General features: G+C 45.7%; 1 long non-coding RNA gene across 1 annotated transcript; it reads right to left on the bottom strand.

The window, feature by feature from the left end:
- Positions 1 to 750: 750 nt before the first annotated feature.
- Positions 751 to 13,340, bottom strand: LOC310684053. Its single transcript, XR_014514675.1, has 4 exons — positions 11,341 to 13,340; positions 7,453 to 7,652; positions 1,699 to 1,817; positions 751 to 1,246 (listed from the first exon to the last, which is right to left on the bottom strand). It is a non-coding gene; the product is annotated as an uncharacterized lncRNA (long non-coding RNA).
- Between the last annotated feature and the right edge of the window lie 3,207 nt (positions 13,341 to 16,547).

The following is a 16,547-nucleotide window of genomic DNA, read 5'->3' as shown; positions in this document are numbered from 1 at the left end:
GCTTTGATATGGTGCTTTCAGGCTCCCAACATGATTCACATGCATTTGCTTGTTGCAGTCCTTACAACATCCCTGCAAAGACGGAGGTGTTGTTAACCCCATGGTACTAAAGTGGAGAGCAAAGGAGTGAAGGAACAAGCCTTTCTGCCATTTGGTTTTTGTTTATAAACCTGGGGTGTATTTGGTTGTTGTTTCTTGCTTTAAAGTTGCTTCAGGGTATAGCAGGGACAAAGGAACAGCTGAGGAACTGCAGTCCTAACAGGGTCATCCTCCCCAACTGGGAGCATCAGCGGAGGTGTTTTTTGTAGTAGTTAGTAGTGCAAGAAAGAAACTATGACCTCACTTCCCCCAGTTGAGGCAGCAGAGTGCTTAGTTTGTGTTATTTTTGGTTGCTATTTTGTTTGTTGATATTCTTTTATAGATTATAAATGCTGTATTGATTTATTAATCATATAATTGCTTTAATTGTAGTGTTTACAGTAGCTTTTTAGTTGCAGCTTTGTTGACAGTGCTTTATATGTTGCAATTGTTTCACGGATGATTTGTTAATTATTCTATATGAGTTATGCTGTGTTTGTGATGGTCTATTAAGTTCTACCTTGTTGTTGTTATTTTGTTTGTAAGCTGCTTTGGGATTCATTTGAATGAAAAGTGGCAAGAATATGTAATCAATCTAATCCAAATAAGAGGTGAAGGCACCTTCGACGTTTCTGAATACCCAACAGACACTTTCCAGGAAGGTAACATTGTAATACAGTGGTACCTCAGTTTACGAACTTAATCCATTCCGGAAGTCCGTTCTTAAACCAAAACCGTTCTTAAAGCAAGGCATGCTTTCCCTAATGAGGCCTCCTGCCGCCGGTGCCCTTCCATTGTTCGGATCCGTTCTTAGACCGAGGTAAAGTTCACAAACCGGGACACTACTTCCAGTTTTGCGGAGTTCATAAACTGAATAGTTCGTAAACAGTGCTGTTCTTAAACCGAGGTACCACTGTATTTTATTATTTGAACAACAGGGTTTTTCCAAGCAGCATTAATGACAACAATTCCTTGACACCTGGCCTGAAGGAAGCAGAGAGGAGCATTGTTTGACACACACACACCCCTCCTCTGACGCATTTGGAGTTTGGAAGCAGAGCAGGGGAGGAGTGGAGAGCGGGGAACCAGTCGGAGGTCCTCCCCGTCTTCCTTTCAACTTGGCTTGAGCTCAGCTCCACCCGGATGCCCTCATCCCCCGCCCTCGTACCTTTAAACACACAGAGGCATGAAAAATAAATGTTACTGGAAAGAGGCAGCAGTGGAAGGCTGGAAAGCAATTAGCAGGCAGAGAAGCATAATTAGTGCTCAGAATGCGAACAGCAGCGAAGAAATAAAGTAGCATTCGGATGCAATCAGGGTCGTGCCTGAATTACAAACCGTTAGCTGAATTGCTAATTAAGCTCAACGAGTGAATCACATCTTATTAAGGGCCCAACACAGGCCTCACTTAACTTGCCGTCCTGCCAGCAGGTTGGCAAAGAGAAGGCGTGGCAGGGGGCTGGCAAGATGTCTGGCATAGTGGGGGAGAAGAGTTCCATGGGGTGACGCTGGCAGAGGATGACAGGCAAGAGCATCAACTCTGCTCAAGGGGTTGAAATCCCCACCAGACTCTCCCTCTGCCCCAAGACTGGCACTGCCAGGCAGCACGAGCAGACTCACCCCATGATGGGTCCAGTCAGAGAGAAGCCGTGCGCCCTACTTCACCAAGGTTCTCCATTTGGAAGCATCCTCTATTTAATCATCTGCCCAGTCCGTGTCTGGTTTAAACATAAGGAGTCCTAAGAAGGGAGAGCGGGAGGTTGCCTTGGAGTTGCCTATCTGCTTTCAGCACCTGGACAGCAGCAACTTGAGCAGGCAGACGGGCACATCACCTGGACAGCAGCAACTTGAGCAGGCAGACGGGCACATCACCTGGACATGGTCTTCCCCACTAGGGTGAGATGCATTGGCTTTCTATTTAAGTTATAGATTTGCATCTGTCCTTATAAATTAGCATATGTAAAATTTATGCAAATCCACATTCTCTTTTTCCCCTCAAAATTTAAATGCCTGGTTGACCCTTCTATTGTCTCTTGATTCCTCTGCACTGCAACCCCCAGCAGAGTCCTTTGGGGATTATTTATTCCTGTTTGTTCTTCAGCTGTTCTGCAGGTCCATCTTTATCTTTCTCTCTCTGTGATTTTCCTGTTCCTTCCTTCCTGAATGTCTGTCTTTTATTCACATCTTCCCTTCCCTCAAACCCATTTAGTTAAGTTTGTGCAGGCTCCTCCTCCTCACTTTGTACAATGTGAAAACCCCAGAGCTGTTCTTCATTTACTTTAACCTTGGCCCAGAACTAGGTGGAACTTGAAAGCCGTTGGAAAGAGAACTTCATTTCGCTTTTGTAAAGGTGAGAACAAAGCTTTGAAGCATTTCAGTCAAAGACCACCATGATGACAGAAGAGATTTAGAGAGGCCCATTTATTTCCTAGGTGCCATAAGCCCCTCACAGGGGCTGAATCTCCCAAGGAGTTCCACAAGAAAATATTTTATGAAAACACTGATAATATCAGCAGCAATTTATACCAACACTTTACCTCAGAGGTGTGCCAAGTCGAGATTAAAAGAAAAAAGTTTGCCCTAGGTGTGGATGATAGCACATATATCTTAGGATTTTACAAGGCTGACTTTTATTTATTTGGTTTATTTTCTTCCAGCACAGAACCCAAGACATCATGCATGTGCTTCCAGGCACCAGCCAGTCCCAGACCGGCTTAGCTTAAGCCAGATGGTGGCCTGATATGCTTTCACATCCCCTGAGGAGCTATGCTGGGACTGAAATGCTTCTCAAGCATGGCTTCATTGTGAGATATTCAGTTTTTAGTTGTTGTTTTAAGATGTCAATTTGCATCCCCATCAGAGCTGTGGTGGATATCACCCCAGTGCTCTGCCAACTTATTTTTCCCCTGGCCTGCCAGGGATTGCTGGGGATTGAACCTGGGATCTTTTGCATGCCAAACAAATGGCTTTATCACTCAGCTCACAGTGCCTCTTTTCAGAAGCAAAACTCAAACCAGAATAAATTAAATAATGAACTTTTTGTTGTCACGCAAAGCCAGTTGACTGCTGCCTCAACCTGCATAACAGCAGGGTCAACCTCAGTGCTTTTCAATCCACCCCTTCCCATCTAACGCTACGTTCAGTTTTTTTGCCTGTGTTACTCCAGAAAGGAGTCTTCCTGGACAGGAGAAAAAAATGTATGCTAAAGGAAGGCATGTTTGTTGAAGGGGGAAGGAATCCATGCTTAAATAAATATCTTTATTAAAGGGTAAAGGGACCCCTAACCATTAGGTCAAGTCATGGCCGACTCTGGGGTTGCGGCGCTCATCTCGCTTTATTGGCCGAGGGAGCCGGCTTACAGCTTCTGGGTCATGTGGCCAGCATGACTAAAGCCGCTTCTGGCAAACCAGAGCAGCGCATGGAAACACTATTTACCTTCCCGCTGGAGCAGTACCTATTTATCTACTTGCACTTTGACATGCTTTTGAACTGCTAGGTTGGCAGAAGCAGGGACCGAGCAACGGAAGCTCACCGCATCACGGGGATTCGAATTGCCAACCTTCTGATCGGCAAGTCCTAGGTTCTGTGGTTTAATCCACAGCCCCACCCGTGAAATATATTTATTAGGATGAATCAAAATCCATGAAATAGTGAGCAGGTTTTTGAACTCTCCAGAACTCTTCCATCTTTTTGTAAGCTGTGATCTACCTCACAGGGTTCTTATGGGGATTAAATGAGGAAGGGGAAAGAACCATGTGTCCCACCTTGAGCTTACTGGAGAAAAAGGTGGGATATAAATGGAACAAATAAACATAAATGAATAAGATAAACAAAGCTGTTGCAGAGGAATGGGGTGGGATGTGAAGAATGGATGAGGGGGGAAGGTGGCTTAAGGATAAAGCAGCAGATACAGATTTTGCTGCCTCCATATTAATCCACCTTTTCTCTTTATCTTCACCACCCAACAAGCTTTGCTGTCATCCCGCAAGGACAGAACCTTAAACCTTCCATTCAGTAGTACCACACTCTGCCTAGCTAAAGTTAGATCATGTCTATATTTCAGAATATTCAACACTTCCTATTTTTACTTTGTTCATATTCTTAATTTCCTGTCTTCCCTTCAAGATGCTAAATCTTTGAGATTAAAGTGCACTCTTCTGTCTAAAGGCCCCCATTCAGGTAAGCAAAGGAGCAAAATACCCCTGCCAGTGATTCAGCTTTTTGAGTCTCATATTCCCACAACAAAGAGTCTTGTGACGCTCCGAGATTAACACATTTATTACAGCAGAAGCTTCCCAGGGTGATCCGGTCATCAAATTTGGCTACATGCACCAAAAGGGCCCCATAATGCTGTATGTGCATAGGAGCATCTGAATGGACTGGAGATCACACTTATTCATTTAAAAATAGCTTCCTGGTGAGAACTAGGAAGTGCCCTACCCAGGCAAAGAGATGGTCCTTTCTGTCCTTTATCCCTGCATCCCTGTTCCAGCTGCTTCACTTTATTCTTCACACACACACACACCTGGTTATCAGCTCCCCCCCACCTCAACATTCTGTGCCATTGAGTTATTGTAGTGTTGGGGGCAGGGGTGGATTTGTGGAGCGTCTGCAAACCTCATGGTGAGCCCAAGTCTTCGGATGTTTCCCTTCTGCACATGAGTGGTTTCAGCTCCAGCTCCATGACCAAAGGAAAACTAGACTACAATACTAGAGCGCTGCAATACATTTTTGCAGCATAACTCTGCTGCATGTGCTTTACCTGAGCCTGTGGCTGAGTAAATTTGGGGGGGGGGGAGTTAGCAATGAAGGCTGTTCTAACTTCCTCTAACTTAAATCTTACTTCGTGGGTAATTTTGTTTTAGTTAGTTTTTGAACACTTAAATATGTAGCCATGTCGGCCTGAAACCATGAGTCTTCTGTATGCATGATTTTGCCTAGGAGCCCAAGAGGGCATTTTAAGTATTGGGGGGGGGGGTAATTTTATTTTTTTGGGGCAGACTCACCCTCACTTCTGACTTATAGTATTAACAGTAGACTACCTTGAAGAGCTGCTGCACAACACGTCCTGTTCGTACAGCTGCCTGGTCTGCATAGGAGTATAATAGCAAACTACCTGCAGAACTGTAGTATGCTGTTCTCTCAACCCAAGCTGCAATAAAGGCAGTGGATAACACCTCAGGGTTGTTTTAACTTACTCTTTCAGCTTCAGCCTAAGCCCCAGCCTGCAACAGGGGCTCTAACACTTCTGGGCAGCACTGGAGGGTTGTTATAAACCAGTTAGAGCCTGACCTGCAATATTCTCTGTGAACTGTCATAAATCACTCACTTCCAGCAGCAGCCCCTGCCCACCTGTGTGTTCCTCAGCTTCAGGTTTTTAGTGCTATTAAAGGTTTCTGGACTGCCATAAATTGCAGAATGAAAATGGCTCCAAGTGTGGAAGTGGATTTGGGGATAGCTCTCGGAGCTTCAAAATTTAATGAAATTAAGAGAGAACAAAGGCAGTGACAAAAATGAGGGGAATTTATGGCGCCCTCTTTGCAAAAGACTGAAGACACCCTCCATGGATGGAATATGAGATTCTGAATACAGCTTTCCTTATGCTGAATTTTGATTGGGGGAAAACTTTATACCCCCCCCCTAAAAGTTTCCTATTATTCCCAGGAAAATTAATTTAAAAGCACTGCAGAATGTACCATTGCTTTTTCTTTCTTTTTTTAGAACCTACAACCATCATTTACTATTTAGACTATCTTTCTATCATCCTCTGGGAAGGAAAGCATTTCAGCTTTTCACTTTATTCATTGTGGGGAAGAAGAGTAGATGGGTTGAAGATGCTTTTGTCAATAGCTTGTGAAGTGATGCGAACAGTTTTCAATGACGGGAGAAGGGAGAGACAATTTAGGATAATGTGGCATCATTGTGGCAAGGAAAAGAACTTTCCTGTCCTCAGGAAAGGGGAGTCAGTGAAGGTACCAACAGCTGACTTAGCGGATGGAGAAGATCAAAGATGGTGACCTTCTACCAGCCCTGACAGGTTGCTTTACCAGTGGGGGAAATGGATCAAAGATCCCTCATGGGGGTCTTGGCTCCTGTCAAGAAGCCTTTGACAGAAGCACGTCTTTTGATTACCCAAAGTTGGAAAAGCATTACAGAGCTTGGAGATCAAAGCATCACTACAAAAACCTGTGCAAAATAGCCACCGCTGAAAAATTAACTCATTAAATAAGAACATTGAAGGGAGAAGGAAAGCCTGAGATGTTTTTCCTTGATACGGTGCAACTTTATCCATTTCCAAAATTGGTCAGGAAGGGAGCATGCTGCTCCTCACGCTTAAGGCACATCGGAAGAGACAAGCACTGCAAAGGGAAGCTGGTGTTCAGCTGCAAAGTTTTCAAATGCACAAGCAAAAATACGTAGCAGCTCATAATCGTTTTGAGGTACTCAAGCCACAAACTCCACCGGCAAGCTCAGAGCCCTTGACTTGGCCTGGTGCCTTGTCTGGCTCCTCAGATGGAGACTCTGCAGCCTCTCCAATCTTGATTGCTGCTGGGCTCTGGAGTCATGACAGGATTGTGGAGGAAAGCTAATCCCTTTCACTTCCCCCTCAGAAAGCCCCTGTACCTATTTGTCCGCAATTTGGCAAGCTTAATCCACTCTGGAGGGGCAACTTTGCCTGTATGTTTCACAGTGGCGTAGCGTGGGTTGTCAGCACCCGGGGCAAGGCAAGTAATTTGCGCCCCCTAACCCTACCCCCCAGATGTTGCGCCCGGTGCGGCCGGCCCCCCCTGCACCCCCCACACTACGCCACTGATATTTCATCCACTTTGGTCAAAACGGGGGGAAAGTGATAACCATTTTTAGATTCCTTGGTATAGTGAGTGGGGAAACCAGAACTTTATTTTATACTGAGCAGCTCAGAACCAGAATTACAGATGAAAGCAGAGACAGCACAGAGGGATGCAGAAACAGATTAGGGTGTGTTTGTGTGTGCCTGTGTGTGTGATTTAATGCACAGATACAGGGTACCTGTGCTCATCCATAGAAAATACACCTATTTAGGCATAATATATGGTAGCAGAATTTATTAGTGGGTTTAACAAGCTTGGCCTCAGTAGTGCCAGAGCACTTTCTGCATGCAGGCACCAGCTCACTTGCATTTGCTGTGAGCATAATAATCCAGTGAGGCATTTGCCTGTGAATGCACATAAAGCAGCAAAAAATGTTCAGTAAAAGCAGGAATGTTAATGGAACAAAATGACAGGAGTCCAAATGTTTGTGGGTGGCACACAGAGAGAGACACGTGAGGGAGGTAGAAGTTGAAAGAAACCATCTGTTCAGGTAGGAAAACAATGCCCTTTGCCATCAGCTTACCTGTAGCCTTTCCCTGGTACCCAGAGAGTTTTGCCTGCTAGAGGGGTTCAAGCCTGACACACACAATTTCAGACAACTTCTTGCCACATTACATCTCCTTAGATCAGCTTCCTTGTTGTCCCACATGGGTTGCAAATCTGGCCTGAAAGTTCTCAAAGATAGACAGACCCTTCAGCAGGGGAGGCCATGGGTTTAATCACCTTTTTTAAAACAAACAACCAGCTGTCTCCTGACATTTGTTTTAAGGTGTTCAAGTTCTCTGCAGCATTCAACAGCAGACCACTTTTTTTCCCACAGGGCATCAGTTGCATCTTACTGAACAACTGACACCTACCATCAGGGTTTTTAAAAACTGTGTTCATAGATTCTTGTCAGGGTGGATGGGGTACACTCTGTGCAAAGCCTCTAATGGTAATTCAGGTCCTACATTTGCATAAAAAGATATGAATTCAGGATCCTGTTCTCACAGTGGCCATCCAGATGCCTGTGCAAACCTGCAAACAGATCCGAGCACAAGAGCACTCTGCCCTCATGCAGCTTCCAGCAGCTGGTATTCAGAAGCCTTGCTTCCCCCAACCATAGTGTCAGGGCATAGCTGTCAAAGCTAGTAGCCATTGATAGTTCTCCATGAATTTGTCTAATCCTCTTTTAAAGACATTCATGAAAAGACCATGCGAAGGAGGACTTGTTTTTGTGCCTTCCAACATTCAGCTTTATTTGATGTTCACTAGTGAGAAGGAGCGACGTCTTTTCTCTACCCTCTTTCTCCATGCTATATATAATTTTATAAACGTCTAGCATCATGCATACGGGACGCGGGTGGCGCTGTGGGTTAAAGCCTCAGCGCCTAGGGCTTGCCGATCGAAAGGTCGGCAGTTCGAATCCCCGTGGCGGGGTGCGCTCCCGCTGTTCGGTCCCAGCGCCTGCCAACCTAGCAGTTCGAAAGCACCCTCAGGTGCAAGTAGATAAATAGGGACCGCTTACTAGCGGGAAGGTAAACGGCGTTTCCGTGTGCGGCTCTGGCTCGCCAGAGCAGCGATGTCACGCTGGCCACGTGACCCGGAAGTGTCTTCAGACAGCGCTGGCCCTTGGCCTCTTTGAGTGAGATGGGCGCACAACCCTAGAGTCTGTCAAGACTGGCCCGTACGGGCAGGGGTACCTTTACCTTTACCTTTAGCATCATGCATGACAAAAAGCACCAGGAAAGGGAGAAGGGAACCACAGCGCAGTGGCAAAGAAAACAGCAACCCCACACAAATCAGGTGTTGCTGGACCCCACAGAGTTTGCACATCGTTCAGAACTGTGGCCCAGACAAGGGAAAGAAATGTGCCAGAAAATACACCCACTTCCTCCTTGCCAGAGTTGAGAGCAGCGATCCCCACTGCTTGCGAGGCTCACAGCGCTAATGCTGAACTGTTTGGGTGAGCAGTTCACCCGCATATAGTCAGCCAATGTATCCACCCGAAACAGACTCCTGAAAGGCTTTGTATGCAGCAGATCCAGAGCCTCTCCAGCCAAGCCTCCTCCAAAACACAGCAGCCCCCAAGCAGAGCAGACAATAAAAGCCCAGTAGGGTAATCGAGCTAATAAGCAGAAGCGATTCTTCCCAAACTTCACTTGCTCTGTTGAGTTAACGCCATGTTCTGCCTTTCCCTCTATCATCTCCATTTTGGGGTCAACAAGGCCTCCTGCAACAGGGTCCATCAAAGGAGACTGAAGGAGAGAGGAAGGAGGGGCAACACATGGCAGGCCTGAGCCACCCTGTTGCCTGTTATTTGTGCGCGCTCCCTTCTCTCCCTTTTTCCCATGGAACAAAGGGAACTGTCAAACAGGCAACAGGCAGCCTCCTTAATGTAGAGATGCTTCCAGCTGCAGGGCCCTGACCTATGAGTATCCCAGGGCAGGCTTCTCCATGGTTAAAGGAAAGCAGAGTTCTCAGGGCCCCCACCTGCACACAGCAGGGCACACTGCTCCTTAGATGTCTGCAGAAAAGCCGTCTATCAGCACAGAGAGGCATTGCCAGCTCCAAAGTGCTGTAAATAATATCAGGATCTTGAGGGTGTTGAAGAAAATGAGGTATGGGGAATTATAGTATTGCAGAGTAGGGAGGGGCCATGAGGGTCATCTAGTCCAGGCATAGGCAAACAGCCCTCCAGTAGTTTTGGGACTACAACGCTCATCATCCCTAGCTAACAGGACCAGTGGTCAGGGATGATGGGAATTGTAGTCCCAAAACATCTGGAGGGCTGAATTTGCCTATGCCTGATCTAGTCTAACTGAAGGAATTGTCTGGTGCAGGGTGAGGGGAGGTCTCAACTGAGAGCTTAAATAGAGGCAGCCCTCAACCCTAGAATCTTTTCAACAACAATTCACATAAACTACACAAAGGTGGTAAAACTGTTCCTGGACTGCTCAGTTTTGTTAGGTTTCTATTTGTGCCACTGATGCAGTGCTTGGAGTCACAGGACTCTGTTTACATTCCAGGGATTCCAGACTGTTGGAAGTCTCACGGGAGACAAGAGACGGATGTTGTTGTTACTGGTTTCCTGTTTCCTTTGTACCAGTTGTCTCTCTGCTCTCACAGAGAGAGGATGTTTCTTTTCTGTCTGCGTAGTTAGAAATAAAACTCTTTGCAATGTAGCTCATATTTATATTATATTATTTATATTAAGGTGGAGGGTTATTATCTTCTTAGAAGACAAAAGCCACATCCTCTCAAGTCAGCTTGCATTGCATATATAAAATAAAACCACAACTTCACTAAAACACAAACTAAAACACCAACTTCAGATATTGAAGACCAAGAGCAATAACTACAGTAGATTAAAAATTTGACACATTAATGGCTAATCAACCAGCTCACACAAGAATGCCAAACCTAACAGTCTAAAAGTCTATAATCTGCAAACCAGCAGCTTCCTTAATATAATCATCTAAACCAAAAGCCATTTGGAAGAGATGGGTCTTCAAAGCTCTTTGGAAGGCAGGAAGTGTTGGGTCCAATCACATCTCTCTTAATGGGGGGCCAAGAGGCAGAGCCTCTGAAGCTGATCTTTAGGCAGGATTGCTGTGCGTCTGCATGTGTGCGCGTGAGTGTGCTGAATTTTTCCACAGCATAGATCCCATATTCAGAGTTTACACTTATTGGAGTACATGCTCACAGTGCCCTGAAGTGGCCCTGAAGTAGAACTTGGGCAGTGTGTGAGGAGGCATAAACAACCTCCACCTGTAGCAGAATAGCTGGATGGGGGATACATCTATATTGGCTATTTGTGGGGAAAGCCATGTGGCAATCCCTCTGGATTAAGTACCGTATATTGTTATGGCCAACCATTCCTTTGTTAGGCAGATTGCTGGTTAATAGTCCAGATAATCAGCTGATTGTCTTGTCAATGGCTGTTAGGAGATGGTTTCCTGAGAGGTGCATTTGCTTGAGATACCCATCAAAAGCTCAACGGAGAGGGAGGGTGTGTGTGTGTGTGTGTGTGTGTGTGTGTGTGGTGTGAAAACAGCAATTTGCAAGACACAGAGGTCACTTCCAACCTGTTTACTGAACGTTCATCCTGATTTGTTACACATTCCCTCGAATGATTACTCAACACTTCCCAGTGCATTTTCCCATCTCTTTCCTTACTACAAAAAGACAATTGTCCAAGAGCATGACATCCACAGTCTGGAAGTTGCCAAAGTATGGGCACAGTGGCCAAGACAGTTCTGTCCGAAAGGAGCCATAGCTGGCAAGGCAGCTGGAACCAGAGATAGGCTACCAAGACCACCTGAGCCTCTGCGACAGCACTGAATCCAGGAGCATCCCAGGAGGGTATGATGCCATCCATAACAGGCTGTCTACCCACTTCCCTGGCATGAGAACTCAGAACATGTGACACCTTTCTCTTTTCAGGATTCAGCTTCCATTTATTGGCCCACACCCAGCCCATCACTGCCTCCAAGCCACTGTGGTCTAACACCTCAGCTGCCTCTCCTGATTCAGGTGGAAGAGAGAGACAGAGTTGCATATTGATGACACTTCACTTCAATTTTTCTTCTGTGCATGCCATCACACACCCTCTGTGTTCCTTGCTGCTCCCTGCACAGCTCAGGTTGAGGGCAGCACCAGCAAGGCAACGACAGCTGTGTGTAGCCCAGAAACCGAAACCACCTCAACACATTGTCACACAGGAATAATGAGCAGCCGGCTTGCCAAGTCACACTCTGCAAAGCACCTTGCAGCCTTTTCTACAGGAAACGGAAATTACGACCTTTCAACTGTTAATCATCTGTAACTTGGACGATTTGCCTCCTCCTGGCTATCAAGGCAATTCATTTTAGTGGACTTCAGAACATGGTGTCTGCTCATGGCAACATTCCCTCAGGCCTTTGCCCACCCTACTTTTCTTCTCCAGCACAGGAGGGTGGACAAACTTCACACTCAAGAGGTCTCACAATTTGTCTCCACCAGCCAGCAGTTTTTTGGTCTCCTTGTTCACCTGACCAGTTCCCAGTTCCCATCCTGCCTTAGCTCAGCTCCAGTATGGCTGGCAGGGCAGAAGGAGGATGCTTTTCCTGGGTGGGGATAATGCAAATGAAAGTGGTGTGAGAGAACCATGGTTACCCGCAGCACTCACAGGCAGACTTCTCTGTCCTAGACTTCTATGGTCAAACAGGTCTAGCAGGATCTTGATCTCCGGTCAAACAGGTCTAGCAGGGTCTTGCTCTTTGGTCAAACAGATTTTGTAGGAGTTTTTGTTGTTGTTCTTATTGCTGCTGCTTTAAAACATTGCAACATCTCTTTGAGAGCCACACACTGCAGCAGGACTGGGGGGAGACCCCTGGGTGTCCCTCAGGCCACAATGATCCTGCCATGCTCCCTTCATCCAAGCCTTTGGAAAGCTATCGCCCCTGCTCAGCCAAAGCCTCAGAGCAGCAGTCTAGACTTCCCACTGCAGCGGAGCCTCTTGTTCTGCCTCAAAACCCATCCAGGCTCCCTGCTGCACTCGGTGGCTGATTAACGATTTTATTTTATTTTATTGTTGCTCAAAGCTAAAGCAAAGAAAGAGCCCATGGCCCCCTTTGAAGGCAGCTTCTGCTGCCACTTTTGTCTGGTGTTTGCGGCAGATTTGGGCCCCGCCAGCGTTGGCGGAGAGCGCCAGCCTCTTTCATGGCGCAGTCTGTACAAAGGCGGCGGCAGCAGCAGAGATTAATCAGATGAGCCAGGCAGGGGGTCACTCCCGGCAGGATCACACTTGGCCGCTAATACATGAAGTGTGCAGCCCACAGGGGTTCCGGTTAATTATTCATATTTTAGCAAATCCAGACGTGTGTCGTATTTAAAGTTCTAACAAGTTGTTCCAGTCCCCAGAGCGATGTTCCTCACCACAGGTCCTTCCTTTACACACACACACCCATTTCAAACCTCTTTCTGCTTTTCTTTTAATTTAATTTTCACCTTCTGCTTTAAAAAAAAAATCCTCTTCCTTTCACTGCAGTGCTTTGGTGTGGACAGGGCAGGGTATATTATAAAATAAAAAAAACTTGAAAATTCTGTGCCTAATTAATCCCAAATTCTACACCAAGAAAATCCACAGCCTATCTAAGGGTTGCAATTAAACCTACATATAAGTGTGTGCAGATATTTGCATAGTTTATATAATGTATTCTGCGACATCAGCCTCCACCCACATGGTCCCCTCCAGATGTTTCAGACCACAGCTTCTGTCAGCACCAGTGGGCATGGCTGTGCTGGCTGGGACTGGCTGTGATCCAGACATCTGGACACCCCCCAGTTGGTAGAGGCTGGGCTAAGTCATTGGGAGGAAGCAAGAGTCATGCCTGCCACTGGAGCTCTGCCCCTGAGAAAATGAAAATTGACTCTGCCCACTTCCATAACCCCCATGAGGAATAGAAACTTGCTTTGAAACAAAGAAAGCCGAGACTCTCACAACTCTGAATTCTGCACCTACATCCCATTCTAGGGAGGGATGCAATGTCACACTCTTCCGATGATCGTTGCGTCAGCAGAAGCATTTCTGCTTGCGAGACAGAACAATCTCCCCTCTCTTTCCTACCCCATGCTGTTCCAGGGCTTCTCCCCACCCTCCAGAGCAGATTTGGGGGAGGCACAGGAGGACACAGTGGCAGGAGATGGAAGAAGCCCTGTTGCCCTTGAGTTGGCTTCTGCTAGCATGCTGGCTTAGCTGAACCCAGCCCCTAGTTGTAAAGAACGTCAGTTCCTAGAAGATAAAATGAGTGTTCCATTGAGCACATGCAGAGTTCTTTCCACACACCACTGAAGCATTACTGCCCACCTCACCCTGCCTCAATCACTTGCATTGAAAGCATCTGCCAATAACAGGGTCTGTTTGCCCTAAGCGTCACAGCAAAAATATTTGCCCTTGCCTCCCAGAGAAGGGAGGCTTCCTTTGCCAGTAGTCTCACAGTGGGAGTGTGGCTGGCTGCGGGGGGGGGGGGGGCAGGGGGGAGCCTAGGGAAGATGGAGGAAGATCAAAGCACAACCTTCATCTATTTTAATAAGTCAGCACCCAAGTATATCACCAAGCCCTAGTAAGCTAGGGACTTTCTAGAAGAGATCAAAGTCCCTGTTTGAACACTATAGGAACTGGGAGAAAGTGGGGAGATTGGGGAGGGAGAGGGAAGGGGAGCAGGAAGAAAGAAAGAGATGAGAGATTGACCATGTTATCAGCACCACAGATTAAGGAGCAAGAGTGTGGCAAAGAACTCTGAATGATGTTCTTTCCTGTGCTCATCAAAAGTTTCTTAGGGAATCAAACAGCCAGTATCCCAGTAGATAGCTTCCACTTACAGATGTGATCACTTACAGGGTGGGTGGGTGGGTGGCCTCAGGTGGAACAGAGCTTACAGCAACAAGATGCTTTTACAGATCACCTGTCCAGTTCCTGACACTATTCAGGACACCTGACATTTAGGATAAGAGGAGAATGAGACAAGATATGATAGCCATCTTCAAATATCTCAAGGGCTGCACCTGGAAGATGGAGTAAGCTTACACCAGTACAAACAGCAAAAATGTAAAAAAAAAAACGGGTCAAATATATGCTGGAAATGTAAAAAAAAAAAAAAAAAAAGAAGGTACTTTTTATCATATGTGGTGGGAATGTAGAGAAGTTTTTTAAAATTGGGAAATGATATATAATAAATTTAAAAAATGTTTAAAATGACATTTGTAAAAAAAAAGAAACATTTTTGTTAGGGATTGTGGGACAAGACCTGCCAAGAAAAATAAAGAACTTATTTATGTATGCTACAATAGCGGCAAGAGTCTTGTTAGCACAAGGATGAAAGAATGAGGGAACCCCAATGAAAGAACAGTGGCAAGAAAAACTGATGAGCTATGCGGAATTGGCCAAATTGACACATAAACTACGTGAGAAGGACAATCATGACTTCAAAGAAGATTAGGAACTTTTTACAAATTATTTTTAAAAACAACAAAACGACTTGGACTCCTTGGCAGGTTTTGAATAAACATCCACAAATTTATCAGTAGAATATATGACAGATAAGGTAATGATATGTACAATTTTTAACATGCAGAGAATAATAAGCGCAAACAAATCAGAGAAGGGAGCTGAGGGAAGTCTTGGGAGGGAGGGGGAGGGGAGGGAGATAAAAAGGGGGGTAATGTAATTGACTATTTGGATTGACAATTTGTTTTGTTGAAATTGCTTAATAAAAATATATTTTAAAAAAGAAGAAGAAGATGGAGTAAGCTTGTTTTCTCCTGCTCTGGAGGGCAGGATCTGAAGCAATGGCGTCAAGTTGCAAGAAAGGAGATTCAGACTAAACATCAGGAAGAACTTTCTGGTGACAAGAGCAGTTTGACAGTGGAATGGACTCCCTCGGAAGGTGGTGGGCTGTCCTTCATTGGAAACTTTAAAGGAGAGGGTGGATGGGCATCTGTGATTCCTGCATTAGCTGTGATTCCGGCATTGCAGGGGGCTGGACTAGATGAGCCTTGGGGGTCCCTTCCAACTCTAGAATTCTATGATTCTATAAGAGCAAGCACTCCTAAAAGGGCAAAGAAAATTTCACTGGAATAATTTTACGCTTATGTACTTCTGCTTTAGGGTTGCCAACTTTTATGCTGGCTGCTTGCTCCTCTGCCTTTAATGGCAGAGTGAGCTGCAACATTAGCAGGACAAAGTGTTTATCTCCAGGCAACAAAACAAACTTTGCCTTCTGGTTCCCACAAATCGAGCTATTTTTATAGCTCAAGAGCAAGCCAGATCAATTTTACCCGGTCATTTGGCAACCTTGCTCCAGTGAGGCTTCAGTGAATGGAATTGGAGGCAAAACGAATGGCAAAATTTAGGCCCACTGAATCATGGGAATATTACAAGAGTTTGCAGCACTTGTCCATTTTTAATGGAGGGTGTAGACAGACTGTGGCGCTCTCCCCCCCCCCCCCGCTTATAATGAGGGTTGCTAAGCAACGCAGAGGCTGTGTCCTATTCTAGCAGTGAATGCTGTAAGATTATTAGTGCGCATCTTTTATTCGTAAAGATAAAGCAATACTATTCCCATGTATGGCCTTTTTAACATGCAAAATATTATCTGGTGTGTACAGATACACATGAATTGAGCAGAAATGTACCGTAATTCCCACTTTATTCTCATGCGTACCTCATCTCCCTGATGGTTGAGTTTAGGGAAACCCATTTTGCTAGTTTGCTGCAGCAGCTCCCTCGCTGTCTGTGCACAGCCCTGACTGGCTGATGCTTGAGACATTGCACCTCCCCTATTACCAGAGCAGTTAAAATTCCATTCTGCTTTTTCGCTTTCAGCAATAACTGTTGAAACCAAGGGTAGGGAACTTTCCCCTCCCAAGTCTGCATTCTTGGAAACTTCAGGAGGGGAAACTAAATACCATTGGTGTTTGTGGCTGGTACAAAGGCAGGCATAGCAACTGTAGCAATGTCTCCATTTATTACAGGTTGGAGCTAAGACACCACCTTCTAGCTTGTTCTTAAAATTACTGTACTTTCATTTTCCTAAGTAGTTATGTGTTGGCCTTCTCATAAATAAGAAGCCTCCTGTTCTGGGCCTTCAATAGTGA

The sequence above is a fragment of the Podarcis tiliguerta genome (assembly GCF_965153285.1).
Source record: "Podarcis tiliguerta genome assembly, chromosome: 8".
Taxonomy (NCBI): Eukaryota; Metazoa; Chordata; class Lepidosauria; order Squamata; family Lacertidae; genus Podarcis; species Podarcis tiliguerta.
This window is presented reverse-complemented; position numbering and strand designations above follow the sequence as displayed.